Source organism: Camellia sinensis, unplaced genomic scaffold (assembly GCF_055761805.1).
Source record: "Camellia sinensis isolate YWXY unplaced genomic scaffold, ASM5576180v1 Unanchor4, whole genome shotgun sequence".
Taxonomy (NCBI): Eukaryota; Viridiplantae; Streptophyta; class Magnoliopsida; order Ericales; family Theaceae; genus Camellia; species Camellia sinensis.
Genome location: NW_028129277.1, coordinates 1,761,778 through 1,775,997, shown reverse-complemented (window position 1 = coordinate 1,775,997; position 14,220 = coordinate 1,761,778).

Genomic DNA, 14,220 nt, shown 5'->3' with positions numbered 1-14,220 from the left:
CAAGATGGGGCGATAACATGCATGCAAAATGCAAGTAGAGTGCACAAAACTGCGCAATGAGGTGCGCAAGATCGGGCGATAACATGCATGCAAAATGCAAGTAGTGTGCACAAAACTGCGCAATGAGGTGCGCAAGATAGCGCGATAAAATGCATGCAAAATGCAAATAGTGTGCACAAAACTACGCAATGAGGTGCGCAAGATGGCGCGATAAAATGAATGCAAAATGCAAGTAGAGTGCACAAAACTACGCAATGAGGTGCGCTAGATGGCGCGATAAAATGCATGCAAAATGCAAGTAGTGTGCACAAAATTGCGCAATGAGGTGCGCAAGATAGCGCGATAAGATGCATGCAAAATGCAAATAGTGTGCACCAAACTACGCAATGAGGTGCGCAAGATGGCGCGATAAAATGCATGCAAAATGCAAGTAGAGTGCACAAAACTGCGCAATGAGGTGCGCTAGATGGCGCGATAAAATGCAAGCAAAATGCAAGTAGTGTGCACAAAACTGCGCAATGAGGTGCGCAAGATAGCGCGATAAAATGCCTGCAAAATGCAAGTAGTGTGCACAAAACTGCGCAATGAGGTGCGCAAGATAGCGCGATAAAATGCATGCAAAATGCAAGTAGTGTGCACAAAACTGCGCAATGAGGTGCGCAAGATGGCGCGATAAAATGCATGCAAAATTCAACTAGAGTGCACAAAACTGCGCAATGAGGTGCGCAAGATAGCGCGATAAAATGCATGCAAAATGCAATTAGTGTGCAGAAAACTGCGCAATGAGGTGCGTAAGATGGCCCGATAAAAGGCACGCAAAATGCAAGTAGTGTGCACAAAACTGCGCAATGAGGTGCGCAAGATAGCGCGATAAAATTCGTGCAAAATGCAAGTAGTGTGCACAAAACTGCGCAATGAGGTGCGCAAGATTGCGCAATAAAATGCGTGCAAAATGCAAGTAGAGTGCACAAAACTGCGCAATGAGGTGCGCTAGATGGCGCGATAAAATGCATGCAAAATGCAAGTAGAGTGCACAAAACTGCGCAATGAGGTGCGCTAGATGGCGCGATAAAATGCATGCAAAATGCAAGTAGTGTGCACAAAACTGCGCAATGAGGTGCGCAAGATAGCGCGATAAAATGCCTGCAAAATGCAAGTAGTGTGCACAAAACTGCGCAATGAGGTGCACAAGATAGCGCGATAAAATGCATGCAAAATGCAAGTAGTGTGCACAAAACTGCGCAATGAGGTGCGCAAGATGGCGCGATAAAATGCATGCAAAATTCAACTACAGTGCACAAAACTGCGCAATGAGGTGCGCAAGATAGCGCGATAAAATGCATGCAAAATGCAAGTAGTGTGCACAAAACTGCGCAATGAGGGGCGCAAGATAGCGCGATAAAATGCCTGCAAAATGCAAGTAGTGTGCACAGAACTGCGCAATGAGGTGCACAAGATAGCGCGATAAAATGCATGCAAAATGCAAGTAGTGTGCACAAAACTGCGCAATGAGGTGCGCAAGATGGCGCGATAAAATGCATGCAAAATTCAACTAGAGTGCACAAAACTGCGCAATGAGGTGCGCAAGATAGCGCGAAAAAATGCATGCAAAATGCAAGTAGTGTGCACAAAACTGCGCAATGAGGTGCGTAAGATGGCGCGATAAAATGCACGCAAAATGCAAGTAGTGTGCACAAAACTGCGCAATGAGGTGCGCAAGATAGCGCGATAAAATTCGTGCAAAATGCAAGTAGTGTGCACAAAACTGCGCAAAGAGGTGCGCAAGATTGCGCAATAAAATGCGTGCAAAATGCAAGTAGTGTGCACAAAACTGCGCAATGAGGAGCGCAAGATAGCGCGATAAAATGCATGCAAAATGCAACTAGTTTGCACAAAACTGCGCAATAAGGTGCGCAAGATAGCGCGATAAAATTCATGCAAAATGCAAGTAGTGTGCTCAAAACTTCTCAATGAGGTGCGCAAGATGGCGCGATAAAATGCATGCAAAATGCAAGTAGTGTGCACAAAACTGCGCAATGAGGTGCGCAAGATGGCGCGATAACATGCATGCAAAATGCAAGTAGAGTGCACAAAACTGCGCAATGAGGTGCGCAAGATAGGGCGATAAAATGCATGCAAATTTCAACTAGAGTGCACAAAACTGCGCAATGAGGTGCGCAAGATAGCGCGATAAAATGCATGCAAAATGCAAGTAGTGTGCACAAAACTGCGCAATGAGGTGCGTAAGATGGCGCGATAAAATGCATGCAAAATGCAAGTAGTGTGCACAAAACTGCGCAATGAGGTGCGCAAGATTGCGCAATAAAATGCGTGCAAAATGCAAGTAGTGTGCACAAAATTGCGCATTGAGGAGCGCAAGATAGCACGATAAAATGCATGCAAAATGCAACTAGTGTGCACAGAACAGCGCAATGAGGTGCGCAAGATGGCGCGGTAAAATGCATGCAAAATGCAAGTAGTGTGCACAAAACTGCGCAATGAGGTGCGAAAAATAGCGCGATAAAATGCGTGCAAAATGCAAGCAGTTTGCACAAAATTGCGCAATAAGGTGCGCAAGATAGCGCGATAAAATGCGTGCAAAATGCAAGTAGTGTGCACAAAACTTCGCAATGAGGTGCGCAAGATGGCGCGCTAAAATGCCTGCAAAATGCAAGTAGTGTGCACAAAACTGCGCAATGAGGTGCGCAAGAAGGCGCGATAACATGCATGCAAAATGCAAGTAGAGGGCACAAAACTGCGCAACGAGGTGCGCAAGATAGCGCGATAAAATGCATGCAAAATGCAAGTAGTGTGCACAAAACTTCGCAACGAGGTGCGCAAGATGGCGCGATAAAATGCATGCAAAATGCAAGTAGTGTGCCCACAACTGCGCAATGGGGTGCGCAAGATAGCGCGATAAAATGCATGCAAAATGCAAGTAGAGTGCACAAAACTGCGCAATGAGGTGCGCAAGATGGCGCGATAAAATGCATGCAGAATGCAAGTAGTGTGCACAAAGCTGCGCAATGAGGTGCGCAGGGTGGCGCGATAAAATGCATGCAAAATGCTAGTAGTGTGCACAGAACTGCGCACTGAGGTGCGCAAGATGGCGCGATAAAATGCATGCAAAAAGCAAGTAGTGTGCACAAAACTGCACAATGAGGTGCGCAAGATGGCGCGATAAAATGCATGCAAAATGCAACTTCTGTGCACAGAACAGCGCAATGAGGTGCGCAAGATGGCGCGATAAAATGCATGCAAAATGCAAGTAGTGTGCACAAAACTGCGCAATGAGATGCGAAAGATAGCGCGATAAAATGTGGGCAAAATGCAAGTAGTGTGCACAAAACTGCGCAATGAGGTGCGCAAGATTGCGCAATAAAATGCGTGCAAAATGCAAGTAGTGTGCACAAAACTGCGCATTGAGGAGCGCAAGATAGCACGATAAAATTCATGCAAAATGCAACTAGTGTGCGCAGAACAGCGCAATGAGGTGCGCAAGATGGCGCGGTAAAATGCATGCAAAATGCAAGTAGTGTGCACAAAACTGCGCAATGAGGTGCGAAAAATAGCGCGATAAAATGCGTGCAAAATGCAAGTAGTTTGCACAAAACTGCGCAATAAGGTGCGCAAGATAGCGCGATAAAATGCGTGCAAAATGCAAGTAGTGTGCACAAAACTTCGCAATGAGGTGCGCAAGATGGCGCGCTAAAATGCCTGCAAAATGCAAGTAGTGTGCACAAAACTGCGCAATGAGGTGCGCAAGAAGGCGCGATAACATGCATGCAAAATGCAAGTAGAGGGCACAAAACTGCGCAACGAGGTGCGCAGGATAGCGCGATAAAATACATGCAAAATGCAAGTAGTGTGCACAAAACTGCGCAACGAGGTGCGCAAGATGGCGCGATAAAATGCATGCAAAATGCAAGTAGTGTGCCCACAACTGCGCATTGGGGTGCGCAAGATAGCGCGATAAAATGCATGCAAAATGCAAGTAGAGTGCACAAAACTGCGCAATGAGGTGCGCAAGATGGCGCGATCAAATGCATGCAGAATGCAAGTAGTGTGCACAAAGCTGCGCAATGAGGTGCGCAGGGTGGCGCGATAAAATGCATGCAAAATGCTAGTAGTGTGCACAGAACTGCGCACTGAGGTGCGCAAGATGGCGCGATAAAATGCATGCAAAAAGCAAGTAGTGTGCACACAACTACACAATGAGGTGCGCAAGATGGCGCGATAAAATGCATGCAAAATGCAACTTGTGTGCACAGAACAGCGCAATGAGGTGCAGAAGATGGCGCAATAAAATGCAAGCAAAATGCAAGTAGTGTGCACAAAACTGCGCAATGAGATGCGAAAGATAGCGCGATAAAATGTGTGCAAAATGCAAGTAGTTTGCACAAAACTGCGCAATAAGATGCGCAAGATAGCGCGATAAAATGCGTGCAAAATGCAAGTAGTGTGCACAGAACTTCGCAATGAGGTGCAGAAGATAGCGCGATAAAATTCGTGCAAAATGCAAGTACTGTGAACAAAACTGCGCAATGACGTGCGCAAGATAGCGCGATAAAATGCATGCAAAATGCAAGTGGTGTGCACAAAACTGCGCAATGAGGTGCGCAAGATAGCGCGATAAAATGCATGCAAAATGCAAATTGTGTGCACAAAACTGCGCAATGAGGTGCGCAAGATGGCGCGATAAGATGCATGCAAAATGCAAGTAGAGTGCACAAAACTGCGCAATGAGGTGCGCAAGATGGCGCGATAAAATGCAAGCAAAATGCAAGTAGTGTGCACAAAACTGCGCAATGAGGTGCTAAAGATAGCGCGATAAAATGCGTGCAAAATGCAAGTAGTTTGCACAAAACTGCGCAATAAGGTGCGCAAGATAGCGCGATAAAATTCGTGCAAAATGCAAGTAGTGTGCTCAAAACTTCTCAATGAGGGGCGCAAGACGGCACGATAAAATGCATGCAAAATGCAAGTAGTGTGCACAAAACTGCGCAATGAGGTGCGCAAGATGGGGCGATAACATGCATGCAAAATGCAAGTAGAGTGCACAAAACTGCGCAATGAGGTGCGCAAGATCGGGCGATAACATGCATGCAAAATGCAAGTAGTGTGCACAAAACTGCGCAATGAGGTGCGCAAGATAGCGCGATAAAATGCATGCAAAATGCAAATAGTGTGCACAAAACTACGCAATGAGGTGCGCAAGATGGCGCGATAAAATGAATGCAAAATGCAAGTAGAGTGCACAAAACTGCGCAATGAGGTGCGCAAGATAGCGCGATAAGATGCATGCAAAATGCAAATAGTGTGCACAAAACTACGCAATGAGGTGCGCAAGATGGCGCGATAAAATGCATGCAAAATGCAAGTAGAGTGCACAAAACTGCGCAATGAGGTGCGCTAGATGGCGCGATAAAATGCAAGCAAAATGCAAGTAGTGTGCACAAAACTGCGCAATGAGGTGCGCAAGACAGCGCGATAAAATGCCTGCAAAATGCAAGTAGTGTGCACAAAACTGCGCAATGAGGTGCGCAAGATAGCGCGATAAAATGCATGCAAAATGCAAGTAGTGTGCACAAAACTGCGCAATGAGGTGCGCAAGATGGCGCGATAAAATGCATGCAAAATTCAACTAGAGTGCACAAAACTGCGCAATGAGGTGCGCAAGATAGCGCGATAAAATGCATGCAAAATGCAAGTAGTGTGCAGAAAACTGCGCAATGAGGTGCGTAAGATGGCGCGATAAAATGCACGCAAAATGCAAGTAGTGTGCACAAAACTGCGCAATGAGGTGCGCAAGATAGCGCGAAAAAATTCGTGCAAAATGCAAGTAGTGTGCATAAAACTGCGCAATGAGGTGCGCAAGATTGCGCAATAAAATGCGTGCAAAATGCAAGTAGTGTCCACAAAACTGCGCAATGAGGAGCGCAAGATAGCGCGATAAAATGCATGCAAAATGCAACTAGTTTGCACAAAACTGCGCAATAAGGTGCGCAAGATAGCGCGATGAAATTCGTGCAAAATGCAAGTAGTGTGCTCAAAACTTCTCAATGAGGTGCGCAAGATGGCGCGATAAAATGCATGCAAAATGCAAGTAGTGTGCACAAAACTGCGCAATGAGGTGCGCAAGATGGCGCGATAACATGCATGCAAAATGCAAGTAGAGTGCACAAAACTGCGCAATGAGGTGCGCAAGATAGGGCGATAAAATGCATGCAAAACGCAAGTAGAGTGCACAAAACTGCGCAATGAGGTGCGCAAGATAGCGCGATAAAATGCATGCAAAATGCAAGTAGAGTGCACAAAACTGCGCAATGAGGTGCGCAAGATAGCGCGATAAAATGCATGCAAAATGCAAGTAGTGTGCACAAAACTGCGCAATGAGGTGCGCAAGATAGCGCGATAAAATGCATGCAAAATGCAAGAAGTGTGCACAAAACTGCGCAATGAGGTGCGCAAGATGGCGCGATAAAATGCATGCAAATTTCAACTGGAGTGCACAAAACTGCGCAATGAGGTGCGCAAGATAGCGCGATAAAATGCATGCAAAATGCAAGTAGTGTGCACAAAACTGCGCAATGAGGTGCGTAAGATGGCGCGATAAAATGCATGCAAAATGCAAGTAGTGTGCACAAAACTGCGCAATGAGGTGCGCAAGATTGCGCAATAAAATGCGTGCAAAATGCAAGTAGTGTGCACAAAACTGCGCATTGAGGAGCGCAAGATAGCACGATAAAATGCATGCAAAATGCAACTAGTGTGCACAGAACAGCGCAATGAGGTGCGCAAGATGGCGCGGTAAAATGCATGCAAAATGCAAGTAGTGTGCACAAAACTGCGCAATGAGGTGCGAAAAATAGCGCGATAAAATGCGTGCAAAATGCAAGTAGTTTGCACAAACTGCGCAATAAGGTGCGCAAGATAGCGCGATAAAATGCTTGCAAAATGCAAGTAGTGTGCACAAAACTTCGCAATGAGGTGCGCAAGATGGCGCGCTAAAATGCCTGCAAAATGCAAGTAGTGTGCACAAAACTGCGCAATGAGGTGCGCAAGAAGGCGCGATAACATGCATGCAAAATGCAAGTAAAGGGCACAAAACTGCGCAACGAGGTGCGCAAGATAGCGCGATAAAATGCATGCAAAATGCAAGTAGTGTGCACAAAACTGCGCAACGAGGTGCGCAAGATGGCGCGATAAAATGCATGCAAAATGCAAGTAGTGTGCCCACAACTGCGCAATGGGGTGCACAAGATAGCGCGATAAAATGGATGCAAAATGCAAGTAGAGTGCACAAAACTGCGCAATGAGGTGCGCAAGATGGCGCGATAAAATGCATGCAGAATGCAAGTAGTGTGCATAAAGCTGCGCAATGAGGTGCGCAGGGTGGCGCGATAAAATGCATGCAAAATGCTAGTAGTGTGCACAGAACTGCGCACTGAGGTGCGCAAGATGGCGCGATAAAATGCATGCAAAAAGCAAGTAGTGTGCACAAAACCGCACAATGAGGTGCGCAAGATGGCGCGATAAAATGCATGCAAAATGCAACTTGTGTGCACAGAACAGCGCAATGAGGTGCGCTAGATGGCGCGATAAAATGCATGCAAAATGCAAGTAGTGTGCACAAAACTGCGCAATGAGATGCGAAAGATAGCGCGATAAAATGTGTGCAAAATGCAAGTAGTTTGCACAAAACTGTGCAATAAGATGCGCAAGATAGCGCGATAAAATGCGTGCAAAATGCAAGTAGTGTGTACTGAACCTCGCAATGAGGTGCAGAAGATAGCGCGATAAAATTCGTGCAAAATGCAAGTACTGTGCACAAAACTGCGCAATGACGTGCGCAAGATAGCGCGATAAAATGCATGCAAAATGCAAGTGGTGTGCACAAAACTACGCAATGAGGTGCGCAAGATAGCGCGATAAAATGCATGCAAAATGCAAATAGTGTGCACAAAACTGCGCAATGAGGTGCGCAAGATGGCGCGATAAGATGCATGCAAAATGCAAGTAGAGTGCACAAAACTGCGCAATGAGGTGCGCAAGATGGCGCGATAAAATGCAAGCAAAATGCAAGTAGTGTGCACAAAACTGCGCAATGAGGTGCGAAAGATAGCGCGATAAAATGCGTGCAAAATGCAAGTAGTTTGCACAAAACTGCGCAATAAGGTGCGCAAGATAGCGCGATAAAATTCGTGCAAAATGCAAGTAGTGTGCTCAAAACTTCTCAATGAGGTGCGCAAGATGGCGCGATAAAATGCATGCAAAATGCAAGTAGTGTGCACAAAACTGCGCAATGAGGTGCGCAAGATGGCGCGATAACATGCATGCAAAATGCAAGTAGAGTGCACAAAACTGCGCAATGAGGTGCGCAAGATAGGGCGATAAAATGCATGCAAAATGCAAGTAGTGTGCACAAAACTGCGCAATGAGGTGCGCAAGATGGCGCGATAAAATGCATGCAAAATGCAAGTAGTATGCACAAAACTGCGCAATGAGGTGCGCAAGATGGCGCGATAAAATGCATGCAAAATTCAACTAGAGTGCACAAAACTACGCAATGAGGTGCGCAAGATAGCGCGATAAAATGCATGCAAAATGCAAGTAGTGTGCACAAAACTGCGCAATGAGGTGCGTATGATGGCGCGATAAAATGCATGCCAAATGCAAGTAGTGTGCTCAAAACTGCGCAATGAGGTCCGCAAGATTGTGCAATAAAATGCGTGCAAAATGCAAGTACTGTGCCCAAAACTGCGCAATGAGGAGCGCAAGATAGCGCGATAAAATGCATGCAAAATGCAACTAGTGTGCACAGAACAGCGCAATGAGGTGCGCAAGATGGCGCGATAAAATGCATGCAAAATGCAAGTAGTGTGCACAAAACTGCGCAATGAGGTGCGAAAGATAGCGCGATAAAATGCGTGCAAAATGGAAGTAGTTTGCACAAAACTGCGCAATAAGGTGCGCAAGATAGGGCGATAAAATGCGTACAAAATGCAAGTAGTGTGCACAAAACTTCGCAATGAGGTGCGCAAGATGGCGCGCTAAAATGCCTGCCAAATGCAAGTAGTGTGCACAAAACTGCGCAATGAGGTGCGCAAGGTGGCGCGATAAAATGCATGCAAAATGCAAGTAGTGTGCCCACAACTGCGCAATGGGGTGCACAAGATAGCGCGATAAAATGCATGCAAAATGCAAGTAGAGTGCACAGAACTGCGCAATGGGGTGCGCAAGATGGCGCGATAAAATGCATGCAGAATGCAAGTAGTGTGCACAAAGCTGCGCAATGAGGTACGCAGGGTGGCGCGATAAAATGCATCCAAATGCTAGTAGTGTGCACAGAACTGCGCACTGAGGTGCGCAAGATGGCGCGATAAAATGCGTGCAAAAAGCAAGTAGTGTGCACAAAACTGCGCAATGAGGTGCGCAAGATGGCGCGATAAAATGCATGCAAAACCCAAGTAGAGTGCTGAAAACTGCGCAATGAGGTGCGTAAGATGGCGCGATAAAATGCATGCAAAATGCAAGTAGTGTGCGCAACACTGCGCAATGAGGTGCGCAAGATGGCGCGATAAAATGCATGCAAAACCCAAGTAGAGTGCAGAAAACTGCGCAATGAGGTGCGTAAGATGGCGCGATAAAATGCATGCAAAATGCAAGTAGTGTGCGCAACACTGCGCAATGAGGTGCGCAAGATGGCGCGATAAAATGCGTGCAAAATGCAAGTAGTGTGCACAAAACTGCGCAATGAGGTGCGCAAGATCGCGCGATAAAATGCATGCAAAATGCAACTTGTGTGCACAGAACAGCGCAATGAGGTGCGCAAGATGGCGCGATAAAATGCGTGCAAAATGCAAGTAGTGTGCACAAAACTGCGCAATGAGGTGCGCAAGATTGCGGGATAAAATGCATGCAAAATGCAACTAGCGTGCACAGAACAGCGCAATGAGGTGCGCAAGATGGCGCGATAAAATGCATGCAAAACGCAAGTAGTGTGCACAAAACTGCGCAATAAGGTGCACAAGATGGCGCGATAAAATGCGTGCAAAATGCAAGTAGTTTGCACAAAACTGCGCAATAAGGTGCGCAAGATAGCGCGATAAAATGCGTGCAAAATGCAAGTAGTGTGCACTGAACTTCGCAATGAGGTGCACAAGATAGCGCGATAAAATTCGTGCAAAATGCAAGTACTGTGTACAAAACTGCGCAATGACGTGCGCAAGATAGCGCGATAAAATGCATGCAAAATGCAAGTAGTGTGCACAAAACTGCGCAATGAGGTGCGCAAGATAGTGCGATAAAATGCTTGCAAAATGCAAATTGTGTGCACAAAACTGCGCAATGAGGTGCGCAAGATGGCGCGATAAGATGCATGCAAAATGCAAGTAGAGTGCACAAAACTGCGCAATGAGGTGCGCAAGATGGCGCGGTAAAATGCAAGCAAAATGCAAGTAGTGTGCACAAAACTGCGCAATGAGGAGCGCAAGATAGCGCGATAAAATGCATGCAAAAAGCAAGTAGTGTGCACAAAACTGCGCAACGAGGTGCGCAAGATGGCGCCATAAAATGCTTGCAAAACCCAAGTAGAGTGCAGAAAACTGCGCAATGAGGTGCGTAAGATGGCGCGATAAGATGCATGCAAAATGCAAGTAGAGTGCACAAAACTGCGCAATGAGGTGCGCAAGATGGCGCGATAAAATGCATGCAGAATGCAAGTAGTGTGCACAAAGCTGCGCAATGAGGTGCGCAGGGTGGCGCGATAAAATGCATGCAAAATGCTAGTAGTGTGCACAGAACTGCGCACTGAGGTGCGCAAGATGGCGCGATAAAATGCATGCAAAAAGCAAGTAGTGTGCACAAAACTGCGCAATGAGGTGCGCAAGATGGCGCCATAAAATGCTTTCAAAACCCAAGTAGAGTGCAGAAAACTGCGCAATGAGGTGCGTAAGATGGCGCGATAAGATGCATGCAAAATGCAAGTAGAGTGCACAAAACTGCGCAATGAGGTGCGCAAGATGGCGCGGTAAAATGCAAGCAAAATGCAAGTAGTGTGCACAAAACTGTGCAATGAGGAGCGCAAGATAGCGCGATAAAATGCATGTAAAATGCAACTAATGTGCACAGAAAAGCGCAATGAGGTGTGCAAGAAGGCGCGATAAAATGCATGCAAAATGCAAGTAGTGTGCACAAAACTGCGCAATGAGGTGCGAAAGATAGCGCGATAAAATGCGTGCAAAATGCAAGTAGTTTGCACAAAACTGCGCAATAAGGTGCGCAAGATAGCGCGATAAAATGCGTGCAAAATGCAAGTAGTGTGCACAAAACTTCGCAATGAGGTGCGCAAGATGGCGCGCTAAAATGCCTGCAAAATGCAAGTAGTGTGCACAAAACTGCGCAATGAGGTACGCAAGAAGGCGCGATAACATGCATGCAAAATGCAAGTAGAGTGCACAAAACTGCGCAACGAGGTGCGCAAGATAGCGCGATAAAATGCATGCAAAATGCAAGTAGTGTGCACAAAACTGCGCAACGAGGTGCGCAAGATGGCGCGATAAAATGCATGCAAAATGCAAGTAGTGTGCCCACAACTGCGCAATGGGGTGCGCAAGATAGCGCGATAAAATGCAAGTAGAGTGCACAAAACTGCGCAATGAGGTGCGCAAGATGGCGCGATAAAATGCATGCAGAATGCAAGTAGTGTGCACAAAGCTGCGCAATGAGGTGCGCAGGGTGGCGCGATAAAATGCATGCAAAATGCTAGTAGTGTGCACAGAACTGCGCACTGAGGTGCGCAAGATGGCGCGATAAAATGCAAGCAAAAAGCAAGTAGTGTGCACAAAACTGCGCAATGTGGTGCGCAAGATGGCGCCATAAAATGCTTGCAAAACCCAAGTAGAGTGCAGAAAACTGCGCAATGAGGTGCGTAAGATGGCGCGATAAAATGCATGCAAAATGCAAGTAGTGTGCACAAAACTGCGCAATGAGGTGCGCAAGATGGCGCGATAAAATGCGTGCAAAATGCAAGTAGTGTGCACAAAACTGCGCAATGAGGTGCGCAAGATTGCGCGATAAAATGCATGCAAAATGCAACTAGTGTGCACAGAACAGCGCAATGAGGTGCGCAAGATGGCGCGATAAAATGCATGCAAAATGCAAGTAGTGTGCACAAAACTGCGCAATGAGGTGCGAAAGATAGCGCGATAAAATGCGTGCAAAATGCAAGTAGTTTGCACAAAACTGCGCAATAAGGTGCGCAAGATAGCGCGATAAAATGCGTACAAAATGCAAGTAGTGTGCACTGAACTTCGCAATGAGGTGCACAAGATAGCGCGATAAAATTCGTGCAAAATGCAAGTACTGTGTACAAAACTGCGCAATGACGTGCGCAAGATAGCGCGATAAAATGCATGCAAAATGCAAGTAGTGTGCACAAAACTGCGCAATGAGGTGCGCAAGATAGTGCGATAAAATGCTTGCAAAATGCAAATTGTGTGCACAAAACTGCGCAATGAGGTGCGCAAGATGGCGCGATAAGATGCATGCAAAATGCAAGTAGAGTGCACAAAACTGCGCAATGAGGTGCGCAAGATGGCGCGGTAAAATGCAAGCAAAATGCAAGTAGTGTGCACAAAACTGCGCAATGAGGTGCGAAAGATAGCGCAATAAAATGCGTGCAAAATGCAAGTAGTTTGCACAAAACTGCGCAATAAGGTGCGCAAGATAGCGCGATAAAATTCGTACAAAATGCAAGTAGTGTGCTCAAAACTTCTCAATGAGGTGCGCAAGATGGCGCGATAAAATGCATGCAAAATGCAAGTAGTGTGCACAAAACTGCGCAATGAGGTGCGCAAGATGGGGCGATAACATGCATGCAAAATGCAAGTAGAGTGCACAAAACTGCGCAATGAGGTGCGCAATATAGGGCGATAACATGCATGCAAAATGCAAGTAGTGTGCACAAAACTGCGCAATGAGGTGCGCAAGATAGCGCGATAAAATGCATGCAAAATGCAAATAGTGTGCACAAAACTACGCAATGAGGTGCGCAAGATGGCGCGATAAAATGCATGCAAAATGCAAGTAGAGTGCACAAAACTGCGCAATGAGGTGCGCTAGATGGCGCGATAAAATGCATGCAAAATGCAAGTAGTGTGCACAAAACTGCGCAATGAGGTGCGCAAGATAGCGCGATAAAATGCATGCAAAATGCAACAAGTGTGCACAGAACGGCGCAATGAGGTGCGCAAGATGGCGCGATAAAATGCATGCAAAATGCAAGTAGAGTGCACAAAACTGCGCAATGAGGTGCGCTAGATGGCGCGATAAAATGCATGCAAAATGCAAGTAGTGTGCACAAAACTGCGCAATGAGGTGCGCAAGATAGCGCGATAAAATGCCTGCAAAATGCAAGTAGTGTGCACAAAACTGCGCAATGAGGTGCACAAGATAGCGCGATAAAATGCATGCAAAATGCAAGTAGTGTGCACAAAACTGCGCAATGAGGTGCGCAAGATGGCGCGATAAAATGCATGCAAAATTCAACTAGAGTGCACAAAACTGCGCAATGAGGTGCGCAAGATAGCGCGATAAAATGCATGCAAAATGCAAGTAGTGTGCACAAAACTGCGCAATGAGGTGCGTAAGATGGCGCGATAAAATGCACGCAAAATGCAAGTAGTGTGCACAAAACTGCGCAATGAGGTGTGCAAGATAGCGCGATAAAATTCGTGCAAAATGCAAGTAGTGTGCACAAAACTGCGCAAAGAGGTGCGCAAGATTGCGCAATAAAATGCGTGCAAAATGCAAGTAGTGTGCACAAAACTGCGCAATGAGGAGTGCAAGATAGCGCGATAAAATGCATGCAAAATGCAACTAGTTTGCACAAAACTGCGCAATAAGGTGCGCAAGATAGCGCGATAAAATTCGTGCAAAATGCAAGTAGTGTGCTCAAAACTTCTCAATGAGGTGCGCAAGATGGCGCGATAAAATGCATGCAAAATGCAAGTAGTGTGCACAAAACTGCGCAATGAGGTGCGCAAGATGGCGCGATAACATGCATGCAAAATGCAAGTAGAGTGCACAAAACTGCGCAATGAGGTGCGCAAGATAGGGCGATAAAATGCATGCAAAATGCAAGTAGTGTGCACAAAACTGCGCAATGAGGTGCGCAAGATAGCGCGATAAAATACATGCAAAATGCAAGTAGAGTGC